Raw genomic sequence first — 16732 nt, forward strand, 5'->3', positions numbered from 1 at the left:
TTCCATCTTATGACCACCAGAATGGCTAAGATAAAAAACTCAAGTGACAACACGTGCTGGCGAGGGTGTGGAGAGAGAGGAGCACTCCTCCATTGCTGGTGGGAGAGCAGACCTATGCAATCACTTTGGAAATTAATCTGGTGCTTTCTCAGAAAATTGGGAACAGTGCTACCACAAGACCCAGCTATACCACCCCTAGGCATGTGTCTGAAAGAGGCTCCACTATTACACAAGGACATTTACTCACCTATGTTCATAGCAGCCTTAGTCATGACAGCCAGAATCTGGAAACAACCTAGATGTGTCTCAGTGGAAGAATGGATAAAGAAACTGTGCTATTAAAAACAAGGAAATCTTGAAAAATGCAGACAAATGGATGGAAGTAGAAAAGATCCTCCTGAGTGAGGTAACCCAGACCCAGAAAGACATGCATGGTATATACTCACTTATAAGTGGATATTAGCCCAAAATAGATCTCCTCCTCTGAATCAGACCTGAGTGCTGAGAGTTGTAGGGAAGAGTGGGGGAATGGGAGGTCCTGGAGGGAGCAGGAGTTCCACTGGGAGACCATCAAGGCCTAAGGATCTGGACACAGGGGGCTTGCACAAACTGATGCACCAGCTAAGAACCAAGACCCCTGTTAAGATGTACCTGATGGACAGCTGATTCTTCACAATGGGGGGATACGTCTGCTTAACCTCTGATATGCACTTTGGTGCCCACGAGATGCTCACTGTCCCTTAGCATGACCCCTTAGTGGGCACACAGAGGAAAGGGATACAGGCTATCCTGGTGAGACCTAATAGGCTGTGGCCAGACAGTGTCTTAGGAGGGCCACCCAATCAGAGGTCTAGGGGAGGGGAATAGGGCAGAACAGGGAGGGAGTGTGGGAATGGGAAGATAAGATCAAGGGGATAACAATCTATATGTAATGTGACTAAATTATAATAAATAAAATATACATTATAAATATATATACACACACACACACACACATACACACACACACACACACACACACACACACACACACACACACACACACATATATACACACACACACATACAAGGGATGATGTACTATTATTTCCTGGCTCATGGGGAGGGTTTAGAAGAAAGGAGAGTTCTGTGATCAGAGACAAGAAGGGGCAGGGGTGGGGTGAGGTGGTGTGACATGGAGTGGGGGGGATATTGTGTAGGACAAAGGGAACAGCAGATGGCTGCTGTGAGCACAACCAGGGTATCTGGAGTTTAGGGCGTGTAGAGCATTGCAGGAAGTAGGCTCAGAGAAATATGTAAAACCTGATGCTAATTCAGACACTTATACTGTGGCTCTTCCTTGACTTTAAGTTAGCTGCCTGTAAATAGGATCCTACTTAAGGAAAAAAAAGAAAAAACATAACCATCCAGAAAGAGGTTTTCTATTAAAACAATCCATGTTTTCAGAAATAAGGGAGATACAGCAAGTGTGTAATCAGTAGATACTCACGGCGTGTCCTTGCGTACGTAGTGGCTGACATTTTTCTTCCACAATTGGATTACCTTTTTCCTATCCTGGGACATTAGACTTTAACATCCAGTTCTGCACAGTCATCACCCCATCTGAACCCTGCAAGGACTCCAAGGGGCACACAAGCCTAGGTCTCCCTCCTACTGCTTTCCCAATACTAACATTTAGGGTCCACTTACATATTCCTCTTTATCCTGGCGAAGCAAACAAGATGGTCTGGCTTACCTAGGTTCCCTTTGACGTTCTGCAGCCAACCCAACTGCTCCAGCTACCTTTCCCTTGAGCACTTTGCCGGGCCCATCTCTCACCTGCTACACCTCAGATGTCACCTTCTACTTATAATTTTTTCCAGCATTCATGGAATATTTTTTTAGCCATTTCCATCCAATCTCGAACACTTTATTTATTCCTCCCCTGTGACATTTATATGCTGTCCAGTGTGGTTATTAATGATACCATTTCTGGGATTCCCTGGGAACTGTGTTTCTAGTGTCTAGAACAAGTGCTTGTGCACTGAAGCTGTTCAGCAACTAAGCTAAGTTGTCATGGTTAGAAGAATCCAGAGCTGTTTACTGTTGTGTCTGCGCAATGCCATCCTTTTCTGTTCCTCCAGGCCTAAACTTCAGTGTCACTCACTCTCACATTTAACATACCACCCACTGCAAAAGCTGCAGCCTTCTGATAAAAAGATTTTTACTTCGTTGACAATAAAATCAAGATATTTATCACATTTCCTGCAAGAGGCTAAGGGATTAGCATTTTAAAATACCATTATTTCTCTGGTCTACCACAGAATTCTTTCTTTTTCTTTCTTTTTTTCTTTCTTTCTTTCTTTCTTTCTTTCTCTTTTCATATCTGTTTATTGAAAAAGAACTTAATCTTGAACTTTTGTACTTTTAGGAAGCAGTAATGAACCAGACTGAACTTGTGTGAGTTATCTGACCTTTCAAAGGCCTAGAGGGCATTTGGCAGTGCTTTACCAACAGCAGCGTTTACTGAGACAACGTGAAATGAAGAAAGGGTAGGTTGTGATACAGGATACAGAATAAACACAGTGAATTACTCAGGCTAGGATGTAATTGAACATGTTCAAATGGTGTCAGTTTCTAAATGTAATATCCCAAAGATTGAGTGACATAAAATAATTTAATTTCAGTTCAGTCTTTCTTGGTGATTATGCCATTCTGTTCCAGCCTTAGTTCCCTGAATTGCACGATGAACACTGGTTTCTGGTCTTCTTGTCAACGGGGTCCAAATGGAGACCCATATGCCAGTGCTTAATGATCAAGTTCTTGGCCAGAACACAGGCCCTCCCCCTTCACCCACATTCTTTCTCCAAAGCCATATAGCAATCACTCCCCATCACCCTCAGGCATTTATTTGCCTGGATGCTGGGGGAACTGAGTCATCAGTTGCTGAGCCTTCATGAAAGGGAATTTGAGCCAGGCCTTCATAATGCCAAGTGAAATGCTCCTGGTTGGCTGTGCTAAGGCACCACATTTGGAACCTCCTGTCCCAAACCACCTGGAGAGTAAGTCACAGAGGTGTGAATCAATGTCAGTAGTCAGGAACTGTTGACCCTTACCAAGATCAACTATATCACCGCATGCCATTGGCTCAACGGGGAACCGCTGGCAACACTAAGCTGGTAAAACTCAAAGGTCCAACTCACCCTAGAGTTCAACTTTGTTTACGGCCTCCCTATTGGTAGAGAGCAATCTATTTACTCACTGATATGCTGGCATTTTATTGCTACTCGTGTAATGCTATAGAGGCTGTTTTCACTCTAGTAAAACGAATGACAGAAAAATATGGATTCTGATTTCATCTTGCACTCTGCTACTTACCAGCTGGGTACACCTTGGCAAACTATTTCCCTCCCTGCTCTTCCATTTCTCAAGGGACCCTACCAAATCTGCTCATGTACTAGAGTCACTGGATAGACATGTAGATAAGCTTTGGTCAGTGGGCTTTGATGACATCTGTGTTAACAGCAGGGGAAAGATACAGACACACACACACACACACACACACAACTAGAACAGAAAGTAGTAAGCAAAGTTTAATTCAAATGTTATTTTCTAAAGTATAAAGAAGTGGGCAACAAGTTCAAAATATGACTATTAAAATGACTACATTTCTAATGTTCTAGGTGGGAAGTCATTTCTGACTTTGGTGCTGTCCAATCTTTTTATATTTATTCTCCAAATTCTCTGGTTTCACATCCACTTCTCAGAGCTTACTGCCCATCACTTCTTCCTATGCCAATGTCCTGTACCACTACCTACCTCCTTTCTGCCTATATCTGCACATGCTGAGTAAACTGCTTTTTTGAACCACACATTCCCACAAAACAACAAAATAGAATAGTATCTCCTTCTAACATCTTCAATTTTCCACAATGTTAGCACAAAACGTCTAAGTGGTTCCCAATAGTTCATTGATAAGGTGTCTGTATCCACAGCATAGTACCCGGTTCCAACTAGCATAAATACAGCTGTACGGATTCCCACTTCCTTTCTCAGCTCTCTGGGCCTTCTGTGACTTGTGTCTGCTCTGTTGCAGCCTACTAGCCATCGCCGCTCCCACTGCTTTCCACTTAACGCCATGGCCTATTTTGAGGACTGCCTCTTCTGTGAGAGCTAGTCAGCAGTTCCATCCCTTTAATACATTTTTCATATGACTATTTCTCCGAGACATCAACCATGGTCTTCCTGGACACTCATACCCTGCATGCCATATTGAAGAAAATGTCTTAATTATCTAGCTGTTTCAATATGAACCAATCACTGCCAGTAACAGTGCAAGGTAAAAATGGCTGACTGAGGACAAGAGATAGTGGAAATGGAACATCGTTATTAAGCACTTCATGAACGTAAGGGATAACTGTGTTTATATCCATATAAACAAACTTTTATCTAACACATGCTATGTGCTGGGCATTAAATTAGATACTAAGGATACAAAATAATAGTATTCATTGTGGGAGTGTATGTGCTTGACTATGGAGCTAGATTTAAGATGGGGCAGACTCTTCATTCATGCATTCTGTGTGTACCTTCCCCAGGGAAGCCTCTAAGTGGGATTTGCAGCCCCTGGCAATTTTTCATCTAGATGAATATGCTTACTTAGCCAACCAGGCCAGCTGGGACGTGGTGACTGACTGTGAGACTCTACCTGGGTGTCCTGAGGGTTACAGAAGCATCACACTGACCAGGGCATCTGGGAATGCTAGAGGTTGCTATGACACCCTGCGACTCCCACCTCTGCCTCTCCTAGGCAGATATAAGCTACACAGGATCAATTTTACAACCAAGCTTACAGTTAAATTACAGTGAGCCCCCTTGAGGGTCTTATGAAAAATGTCACCTTTTTCTTTTAAAATTCTGTATATATGTACAAATGTTTTAATGTACTTCTAAGAATTTGATTGATAAAACGAAACCCCAAAGTAAACAGCAATTAACAAAATTCTGCCTTAGCCGGGAGCAGTGGTACACACCTGTAATACCAGCATGCAGGGAGACAGAGGCAGGTGGATCTCTGTGAGTTCAAAGCCAGCCTGGTCTGGCTACACAGAGAAACCCTGCCTAAAAAAAAAATTCCTGCCTTAATGTGAGATTTTATAACTTTCATTTGTGGTGAAATTGTAAAATCTTTCCTATTTCAGTGCCTCTAGTTTGTGACACTGATTTCAAAGCCACACTACACACCCCTGGTGCCACTTCTGTCAACAGAGCGATTCATTTCAGGAACAGTATTTCTTGAGTAAAATTTTCTTTTCCTCAAGACAGCTCTATGGAAACTATCCTATTATTTGCAACTAAGTACATACGATCTCAATTAGGGAACTCTTGTTACCTTAATTCATATCCAAACACTAAATCAATGGTGCACACTTTTGATCCCAGGATTCAGGAGGCAGAGCAGGCTGATCTTTGTGAGCTTGGTAAACATGGTGATTTCCAAGCCATCTAGAGGCTACTTAGTAAGACCCTCTCTCAAAGTTTTAAAATACAATCAATTATTTCACCCAACAGAAATACGTTATGACTCTGGAGTTGGGCATGGTATCTGTCATCAGGTCTGTTAACTCAGCCTTCTGTTCTGTTTCCAAGCCAATTCTGGGAATTAAAAGCATACTTGGAAAAAAAAAAAAAAAGCATACTTGGTTTGGATTGACTGGGGGCAGGAACAGCATTCTGCTTTCAGAGATGATCTCACACCTCAGCAGATACTGCATGGGTTGACACCTTTTCTGAAAGCAGGTAAACTGGACTAAAATCTCCATCTCAGCACTTACTAAATGACCTCAGGCAAGGTACTGGAAATATTTCCAGGAAAAAAAAAATATATATATATATATAAGTTGCTGAACTAAACAAGCAAGCCTATTTGAGCATAACCTTGAGATAAAAAAATGCTTATTATGAACCAGGCACCACAGTGCTGGCTTGTAATCCTAGCACTCAGGGAGGCAGAGGCAGGCAGATCTCTGTGAGTTCAAGGCCAGCCTGGTCTACAAAGTGAGTCCAGGACAGTCAACAATATACAGGAAAACCTTGCCCTGGAAAAAATATTTATTATGTTTACAAAAGGATACAAAACCAAAGAGCAATAATGACAGAATTAAACCAGATTTACTAAGAAATGGGAAAGGCTGCTAGATATGGAAGCATGGTCTTAACTGGCGAGGTTTGCTGATGATAGAGTCAGGTAAACTCTGTCCTAGGGTACAATGCCAGTGTATGAGTCCACGTGCCGTCCTCCAGTCATCTGGAGCAAAATATCTAGGTTAGTTATATACCCACTTTTCTTCATGCTAAGAGGCATGAAGGCTGATGCTGAAGCGTGGTGTATAGGAGGCATTTATGAAGTGGTGCCCTTTGTTGTCATACTTCTTGTTGTGTGGCTGGGTCTTGTTATATATCTTTAATAGTCTAGCACTCACTGTATGGCCCAGGCTGACCTCATTATCATGGCAGTCCTCATGTCTCAGTCTTCCAAGTGCCAAGATTATAGCATGTGCTACTATGCCCTGTTAGCCCTCCTCCTCCTTTTTCTTCTTCTCTTCCCCATCCAGCACCATCTTCATCATCATCACATCACCATCATCATCATCATCATCATCTCTTCAAAAGGAATTTGAATTAAATAAGATTGTGCATATCCTACATCTAACCCCTGGTATGGTGCCCTGGAATGACACCTACCCCCAAAATATCACATATTACTGTTTCTGTCGCCACCACCAATGTCACTATCACAGTTTTCAGAGCTTCCATACATATCATCGCATTGGAAGGGCACAGCAGCATAGTGACTGGTGTTATGATCTCACTTTAAGCAACGAGGCTCAATTGACAGAATACAGGCTCATAGCAGGACCTTTGCATTCTGTAGTAAGCCCCTTCTCATGCTGCGCTGCCTCTTCATCAACATATCTCATGATTGTTAGTTTTCCTCCAATGTTGTCCTTTGAGTCCCAGGAATTTGAAGAGGTAGACAAATATGAGCATTTCCTCCTTGGCAGGGCTCTACAGACAGGAAGTGAAAGTAATTGCATTCCAGTCATTTGGCATTGGGACTGCATTTGTAACTAGCTAACTGCTGATGGTTGAGCCTGATGGAAAAAGGCCTGACCACACAAACACAAGCTTTATATAGTGGCTCATTGTTTATGCTGCAGCGAGTAGTCCATTAACAGCAGCCAACAGCCTTCTAACAGTTCCTGCCCAGGATAGAACTGGCTTCAGAACATGCCAGATCCCAGTTCGCCACCAGGAACAAGCAGAGGTACCTGGAGCACTCAGTGAGGAGCTAGGGAGTATTTGGTAGCATAGCTGTTGTGTTCCATTCAGAACTGGTTTCTGACTTGGTTTGGACCAAAGGCAATGTCAGACTTCCTTTGAGTGAAGCACGTTCAGACTGGTGCTTAAACCAAATAATTAAGGACAAGTGATATAGCATCAGAGCGAGTTGATTATAAAAGTGGGAGACAATTTAAAGACAATAGGGTTTCCGAGAGAGCAAGATAATTGGAGCCAAATATTGAGACCAAAAAACAAACAAACAAACAAACAAACCAAAACAAAAAACACCAAAGTTTACTGAGATACTAACTGCCAGGCTATCTCTGAGCTTGTTTAAGTTGGGCAGGGGAGTGGTAGGAAAGTATTAAGGGAAAGGAACTGCTGTGAAAGGAACTGTTATGAGCAGAAATTTTTCCAGAGGGCCCTTGGTTGTTAAAATAACAGGATGCTACACCCAGGCTACTTTGGCTAATATAAGGGTCAGATTCCTCAGATGTGTGAAACATGCAGTTTCCATTTCCACAAAGGGGCAGGTTCCCACAAGGGTCCTCCACCTTGCTGTCTTAAATGGTTCCATCTTTGGCCAGGGACTTGGCCAGCCTAATATGCCAGCCTTTTACTGATGATAGAGAGCTTCAATGGTCTCTTTTTAACTACTTCCTGCTGGATAGGGGTGCCGAATCTGGGGATTAGACAGGCCAGTTCAAATCATAGAGTGGCCTCTGCTTCAGGAGAGCCTAAGGGCAGGTATGGGAAGAAGATAGACAAGTTAGGAGGAGTTAGTTAGAAGTATGGTGGAGGATTTGTTTACTTGGCTTTGAGTGCATCTGAGGAGTTGTGAGGCTAGAACGAGGAGGATCCAAGTAAGGGGTCCCAGAAGGAGAAGAAGGCATGGCGAGATGCTACTGAGCTATTCAGATATTCCACAGCACAGAAGGCCATGAGTTTCCATTGAGTTGTAAGCAGCTGGTTATGGTTTGGAGGGGTGTGTGTGTGTGTGTGTGTGTGTGTGTGTGTGTGTGTGTGTATGTGTGTGTGTGTGTGTATGTGTGTGTGTGTGTGTGTGTGTTTTGTCTATGTCAATCTGGTCTGATTTGTTGATTTATGTGATAACAGCATTCTTCACTGAGAAAGAGACAGGCTCCTACTCTTTCTGCTGTCAGGAGGGTAACTTAAGCCAGAAAGAGACTGATTCTGTAGCATTTAGAGGCCCCTAACTGAGCTCTTGGTTGCTGGTATTGGTCCCACCACTGAGAGCTGGTTATAGGGTGGAAGGAAGTGACAGCCACCTCCACCCCCACCACCATTGCTTCAGCCGCCACAGTGAATGCCAGGTGACACCTACCACTACGATGGGATGAACAGCCCTCTTTGGGCATGTTAAGGAGTGCAGGAGCAGGAGGGATAGTTCCCACTTGGTATAATAGGTTAGTCTGGGGAGGGCAGTTCCTGGGATGCATGAACCCTTTTGCTTGGGGTCTCACAGGAGAATAAGCTGGATCCAAAAGAGAAGACACTAGTTGGGAGACAATGAACAGCTAGAGGAAGTAAGGCTTTGATAGAAATGGGGACAGCATGCATTGTTATGGTGCCCACAGTCCATTCGTTTGTCCTGCGGGGAGGAGAGCGCAGGAATAGGGTGAGGGGAACACAAAGCAGGTGAGATGGAAAGAGCCACATTCAGGTCCGCAGGACCCAATGCCTAGTCTTTTAACAGTAAAAGACTAAGTGGTGGCTGGTGGTGTGTGATGTCCCTCTGGAGCTCCAGGTGGCAGAAGTTCTTGAGAAAGCAGTCCAGTGGAGTGAGAGGGACCATCCTGAATGGCTTGTTCCTGTATTAGAAGTAAGGGTAAATAAAGGGGGGGGGAGGCGGGGAGCCTGAACAGATTAGTAGAAGGAGGAAAAGAGTTTTTGAAAGTTCATATGGAGGGGGTAGGGGGGGTGATGGTGAGGAGGCCCACAAGAAAGAGGAGCGTGAAGAAATGAAGGAGAGTGATGAAGAATAGAGTAAGAGGAGAGGGCGTGGAGGGTAGAGAAGGTGGGGTAGAAAAAGGGTATCTCAGGAACTGGTGCTGACCTGACAGGCAGCCCTGATGGAGGCAGAGAGGCTATAAGGGCGGGGGCACTGCTTGTCATGCCAGCATGGGTTTTAGCTGGAGGTAAGGCTCTGAAAAACAGCCTATCACAGAAGGGACCCTCAGTGAGATCAAAAAAAGCAAGGAAACAGGCAGGAGAGTTCTAAATCAGTGGTGAGTGCAGAGGCTGGCAGTGGAGAGGAGGTCCATGGCACTCAGGGGCCCAAACAGCAGTTTGGTGACCACGAGAGATGAAGGGACAGTGCTCAGCGACAGCTAAACACACTCCTGCCAGGTCCCAGTACTAGATGTAAGGTTTTACAAGAGAGCCGGACCACAAGAGCCCACACTGAGGTCAAAGAACAAAGCTTTATTGAAGTATGAACTGCTGGGCTCTCTCTGAGAGAAGGAAGAAGAGCAGTCCCACCAAAGAAGCTTGGGTTTTTATAGGACGGTTTAAGTTGTGTAGGAAAGCATTAAAGGGGAAGAGAACTGCTGCAAAGAAATTTTTCACAAAGTAACCTCAGGCCATGAAGACTACATGGTGCTGTGCTCAGGTTTGCTGAGATGAGGTCAGATTCCTGAGAAGTGTAGAACGTGCAGTTTCCATTTCCCCAAGGGGCTGGTTCCCACATGGGTCACTCATCTTGGTATCTTGGGTGGCTCCATCTTGGCCAGGGACTTGGGCTTGGATAGCAGTTCATAAAAAGAGCCATATCTGTATATTACTTTGTAATCTTATGTAGTGTGGAAACAAGCTTTAGCTCAGAAAATTTCAAGATCATGGACTCAGATAGACTCTAATTTTAGGCAGTGTAAGCATTTTTGGTTTATGGTGATATGGTACAGGACTTGCAGGGTGACAAAATAGTTAATAGCCTAGATGTGTATGACCCAAAGATTTAGGGCACTAGACACTCATGGTCACCAAAGGTTGACTTAAGACAGTACCTCATTGTCTCATGCCAGTGAGAATAAAAGATGTAGACACTCACAGAAATTTACAAACAAGAACAAGCTTTATTAATGAGAAATACAAAACAGTGAGAAATTAGAGAAGAAAAAAAGGGGGAAAGAAAGTACTGAAAGTCAAACTTCCTTGTGCAAGTTTCTCTTTTTAAGATTTATTTACGTATTATTATGTATACAGTGCTCTACCTGCATGTACACCTGCAGGCCAAAAGAGGGTATCTGATCACATTATAGATGGTTGTGAGCCACCACGTGGTTACTGGGAATCGAACTCAGTATCTCTGCAAGAGCCATCAGTGAGCTTAACCTCTGAGCCATCTCTCCAGCCCCTCCCCACTTGTGAAAGTTTTTAATAGGACTACAATAAGAAACCAGACTAAGACTGGGGTCATCGCTCTCAATAGACTGGTTGACTCTCTGGAGTATCGTGTATTAGGGCTGAACTGGTGGAGAGCCCACACGGTCTGTGTCTCTTTGGGGGTAATCACACACTGTCCGTGTGCTTCCCACTCAGTGAGGGACAGTTGAAGCTCCGCTCTGCTCACCTCTGAGTTGTGTTTTGTTGATTACTGGCCTTGAGTTTCCATCCATTGTTGCAATCTCTGATGTTGAAGGAGTCTTCTTCGCTGTTAAATTGAATATGTTCTCTTTTTTTCTCATATTTACATGGCCAGCTTGGCTTTACCATGATAAAGTTGACTTTACCACAGCCACTGCGATGGAGCTGCAGCCTTCCTTGATTCCCTTACATTTAGCTCCTCGTCCATGAGGTGGACCAGGGTCATCTCATTAGGAGAAACTTCTTAGACACAGCCAACTCCTGCATCAATGAGGTGGTTGAAGCAATTATTAAAGTTACCCATATGAATCCTCAGAAGCCTACCTGGTGTACAGAGCAAAATAACTAAAATCTATTCTGTGGGCAGGGATTCACTGTGCTAGGCTAAGTAACCAGCACCTACTACTGAAAATGGGGATGAATTTTGCTGAGAAACGGCTCTGAGATTTGTACTTCAACATTTGCCCAGGAGACATGGAATTCTCAGTGTGAGAAAGAAGATGATGGTCTCTGTGTCAAGGAAGAAACCAATGCAGGGGGCTAAACCTAGTGGCCAAGTTGGTCTTCTCTTCTGAGGTACCAGCAAGCCAAGTTAAAGTATTAATGTTTGTGGGTAAGACCCTTTTGAGCTTTTGTGAGTGGCTCCAGAAAGTGTGCCCTTTAACATGCTGTGAGCTGATCCATCAGCTAGAATTCTAGGTCTCCATCTGGCCTCTTCCCTCTGCCTACTCTCTAAACCTTGGATTCATGGCATTGGGGTTTCCTAACACCTGCTGCCACACCCAGAACGTATCCATATCGCATTACCAGATAGTGTTCAAGCCAGGTGTTGCCATCCTGATTGTCTGGGATCTGCCACAGTTCTGCTCAAGATAACAGACTTATGTGTCTAGTGGTAGTTGATTAATTAGTATATTATTAGTATTATGATAACTGTAATAAACGTGTTTGGACATACAAAAGGTAATGCTGACCAGTTAACATGGGTGCCTATGATCATTTAATGTTTTCTATGTGGTGAGGGCAGGGATAGGTCTGGGATAGGTCTTCTACTCAAACCCTAAAACCCCAAACCTCCTGGGTTTGTGGTATAGATAAAATAAGAATTTGCATATGGAAGGGTTTAATGACACAATGCTTTATTATTTGTTTATTTATTATTTATTTATTTGGTTTTTCAAGACAGGGTTTCTCTGTGTAACAGCTGTCCTGGACTCACTCTGTAAACCAGGCTGACCTCAAATTCACAAAGATCCACTGGCCTCTGCATCCCCAGTGCTGGGATTAAATGCATGCACCACCACACCCAGCTTCAACATAATACTTTAAAATACAAATATAAGTGGCAATCTCTAGAGGTAAACTTCAGGTTCAACTTGATGTGGTCTTAACACGACCATCTATTCACCAAAAAATAAAAAAACCAGAGATAACAGGAAAACTACACTGTTAATTCAGGGAGATTTACATGGACTATAGATAAGCTGTGTCCAAAAATTGTATAATTTCTGAAAAACTGAGCTTTTGTTATAGCTGTATGTAAGTCTTATCTTAACATTTCCTTGGCATGTAATGATAAATATAGCCCATTTGTGTGTGTAGTAAAAAGGTATTTATGAACATTATATCATTTTCTGAGTTTTCTTTTCACAAAGGAACAGAATTTTCTCTGATACCTTCAGACACATTGCTCTCAAATGTTCAATCATATAACTGATTAATATTAGATCCAAAAAATATTATTTTTTATTTTTTTATTTAATTTTTTTATTAATTTATTCTTTTTACATCTCAATGGTTATCCCATCCCTTGTATCCTCCCATTCTTCCCTCCCTCCCATTTTCCCATTATTACCCTCCCCTATGACTGTTCCTGAGGGGGATTACCTCCCCCTGTATATATGTTCATAGGGTATCAAGTCTCTTCTTGATAACCTGCTGTCCTTCCTCTGAGTGCCACCAGGTCTCCCTCTCCAGGGGACATGGTTAAATGTGAGGCACCAGAGTATGTGAGAAAGTCATATCCCACTCTCCACTCAACTGTGGAGAATGTTCTGACCATTGGCTAGATCTGCATACTAGCCCAAGGGGCATGTCCCACGAAAGCCTTCACTTACCAGGAAACTGGGACAGAGGGGAGGACATCCTATCGGGACTCTAAATGAGAGAAGCATGGGAGAATAGCAAAATGAAAGGATCCAGAGGGTCCTAGAAACCTACAAGTAGAACATTATGATAGGCAGATTTGGGCCCAGGGGTCCCGCTCAAACTAAGGCACCAGTCAAGGACAATACAGGCGGTAAACTTTAAATCCAAAAAAATATTAGATGAGTTTCCAATGAAATGTGCAGATGTAGTGACCTTCATCCTGATAAGAGCACATCCTTGTAGAAACTCCAGCCCCATATTCTAAGGACCATGCAGAGTTTTGTGCATCTTCCCCAGGCAGTGACCTTCACCCCCACCATGACTGAAGTTTGGCTATCAGAGGATGGTGCTTGAAGTCCTGTGCACCACCCCTAGGTAGCAATCCTTATCTCACAACAGCCTACCCACCCTGCCTGAGGACTGCAGCTGTGGAGCCTTGCATACATCTCCAGGGTAATGATGTCCACTCCTGCTGCGGTGGAGCCATGTGGACCTTCCACAGATTTCTGTGCACCAGCAATAAGAGTCTGCTAACCCTACGGAAGGTTTGCTCCAGTCCCCGGAGCTGTACCAGCCATAGCTGACCTAAGACAACTTCTGATACTCCATCTGCACATTAACACTAAGTAGCCCTAAGTCTGAAAAGCAAGCACCATTCAGCTGCTCTAAACCTGACGGGCTGAGGTAACAGCAACGGAGATTCAAATATCCACTCAGTAACAATCAAAGTGGGATGGATATCAGTACCAAAGACACTACTAATGACAAGTCCAGATGCCTAGATTCCATCACAAGGACATAAGCATCATAATTAATTTTGACAATATGTCTTCTCCAAAAATTAGTACTCTCTTCAGAATGTTCCCTGAAAAAAGCAATTTAGATGACACAGAAGAAAATTGTGTCCTTTTATAAATATGCCTAAGGAATTGGAAGAGGATGTCAATAAATGCCTATGGAAGATCAGGAAGATACAAACAGTTGAACGGAATAAGGTAAACAACTCAAGATATGTAGACAAAACTTAATAAAACGCTAGAGTTTCTGGGAGAAAATACAACTGAAATAAAATTTGAAAAGAAAATTTCTAAGTCAAATAAAAAAAGTAACAGGATGGATCAAGTGAAAGAAAAAACATTAAGGCATGAAGACAAGGCAGAAAAATTGAATTATTTAGTCAAGGAAAATAATAAATCTAAAATAGAAATAACAGTAACAAAAGCACTATGAATAGAACATTCAAACCCTCTGGGACACTATGAGAGGGCCAAACCAATTAACCATAGCTACAGATGAAGAAGAAACACAGATCAAATACACAGAAAGTATTTTCAACAAAATCATAGAAGAAAATTCTCCAAATCTAAGGAAAGAGATGTCTACCAAAGTACCAGCAGCTTCCAGCACACACAAGATCAGCAAAGAAACTCCTCACGCTATATAATAGTCAAAACACTAACTGTGTAGGATAAATAAATGATATAGAAAACTGAAAAAAATATAGAAACCAAGTCAAATACAGAGTCAGGCCCATCAAAATAACAACTGAGTTTTCAAGTCAAGAGAGACTTTTTAAAGCAAGAAGAGGTTAGACTTACATTCTACAAGTTCTGAAAGACTAGATACCAGTATAGAAACTGATATCAAAACTATCAGTTATAAACAAAGGATAAAGAAAGACTTTGCACAATAAAGGCAGGCTAAAGGAATTCCTGAACACCAAGTCCAGCTCTAATACTTCAAACTGAATAAAGGGATAAGCATATCACCAAAAGCTGATAGTGAAAAAAAAAGTCAATGTTTGGTCAGTAAATAAGCAAAGGAAAACTAAGGGAAAAAAGAGACCAAAAATTAACAAAGCAGCAGGAATTAATGCATGTCTTGTTTTGTTTTGTTTTGTTTTCGAGACAGGGTTTCTCTGTGTAGTCTTGGCTGTCCTGGACTCACTTTGTAGACCAAGCTGGCCTCAAACTCACAGTGATCCACCTGTCTCTGCCTCCCAAGTGTTGGGATTAAAGGTGTGTACCGCCACCGCCTGGCTAAACAACCTTGAACAAGCATCAGTGTCTCAACTTCCTAGTCAAAAGACACAGGGTAGCAGACTGGATTACCAAACACAATCCATCATTCTGCTTCCTCCAAGAAGCAGCTCACCACTAAAGATGGAACTCACCTGACAGTAAATGGATGGGCAAAGGTATCCCAACCAATGGGAGCCAGTAAAAAAGCAGGAGTTTCTATTCTAATATATTATTAAATAGAATTTAAATAAAAAATAATAAGAAAAAATATTACTTCAAAAATCCATCAAGAGGACATTAAAATTCTAAACATGTGTGTAGCCAAGTTCATTAAGCAAACACTACTGATGCAAAGAAACAGATTAATCTAACACCAACCCATTAATTTCAGGTGAGTTCAATTATTCATCTTCACCAATGGATAATTCTCCAGACAGAGAAATACAACTAAATGATATCAGAGATCAAACAGACCTATGATATCTATAGAACATTCCATTGAAATACTAGACAGTACACAATCTTCTCAGAAGCTCATGTATTGAATCATTAATAATAATAATAATAATAATAATAATAATAATAATAATAATAATAATAACCTTACCAACAAAAACCAGCCAACCAACCAAACAAGCAAGCAAAAATCCATGAAGCAGATATATTTACTGCAGAATTCTACCAGACCTTTAAAAAAGGATTAAAGCCAATACTTTTCGAAGTCTTTCATAAATAAAGAGAGAAAATAATGGCTCCAAATTCCTTTTCTAAAGCCAGCATTACATTTAATATGATTTCTAAATCAGGTCATAACACAACAACAAAAAAGAAGATTATATTTAGCTCAAAAAATCATTTTCTCTTGGTGTTATGTTTCCAAATATCATTTGTAATAAATCTGTTTATTTCTTCTTGATACTTCTTGCACCATGTCAAACTCTATAGGCTTGAGCAGAGTTGTGTCAAGCCAGTTTTTAAGTCTAACATATTTGATGATGTTAAATATATTCTAAGCAAAGGAATGCTGCAAGTTTTTCTATAGCCAAAAGACAAATCATCTTATACACCAAGACTAAGCTGTATAATAGCACCTGGTCGGTCCCATTGGTTACATTCTGCTTCTGTAACATTATCATTTATATTTTGCTTTTAATTTGGAGACCATGATCAAGAGTGCTACTTCAGTAGAAACTTCAATTTACCCATTATGTACTTTAACTGTTCTTTGAAGTGTAGAGATTTGCTAGTGTTTCAGCAGAAGTAAGAGATACCTTTAATAATTAACAATGTACAATAAAATATGTGCAATAACAATGTCACAGTTGATTCTTAGGAAGAATATGGAACTTTTCATCTGCATAGTCCCATTCGTGAGAGTCACTTCATTTCTAGCAAGCCAATTGTCAGCCCCAGTTCAAAAATAGTGCAAACTCTCTGTTACCTCTTACCCATTAAAATATAAATAAATATATTGATGTTAAAAAAAAAAGAAAAAGAAAAAAAGAAAAAAAAAGATTATATACCAATCTCCATGATGAACATAGATTCAGAAATTCTCAACACACTACTTGTAAGCTGAATTCAAAACAACAACAAATGATTTGCCATGATCAATTCAGTTTCACTGCAGATGT

The sequence above is a fragment of the Acomys russatus genome, chromosome 20, assembly GCF_903995435.1.
Source record: "Acomys russatus chromosome 20, mAcoRus1.1, whole genome shotgun sequence".
Classification (NCBI taxonomy): domain Eukaryota; kingdom Metazoa; phylum Chordata; class Mammalia; order Rodentia; family Muridae; genus Acomys; species Acomys russatus.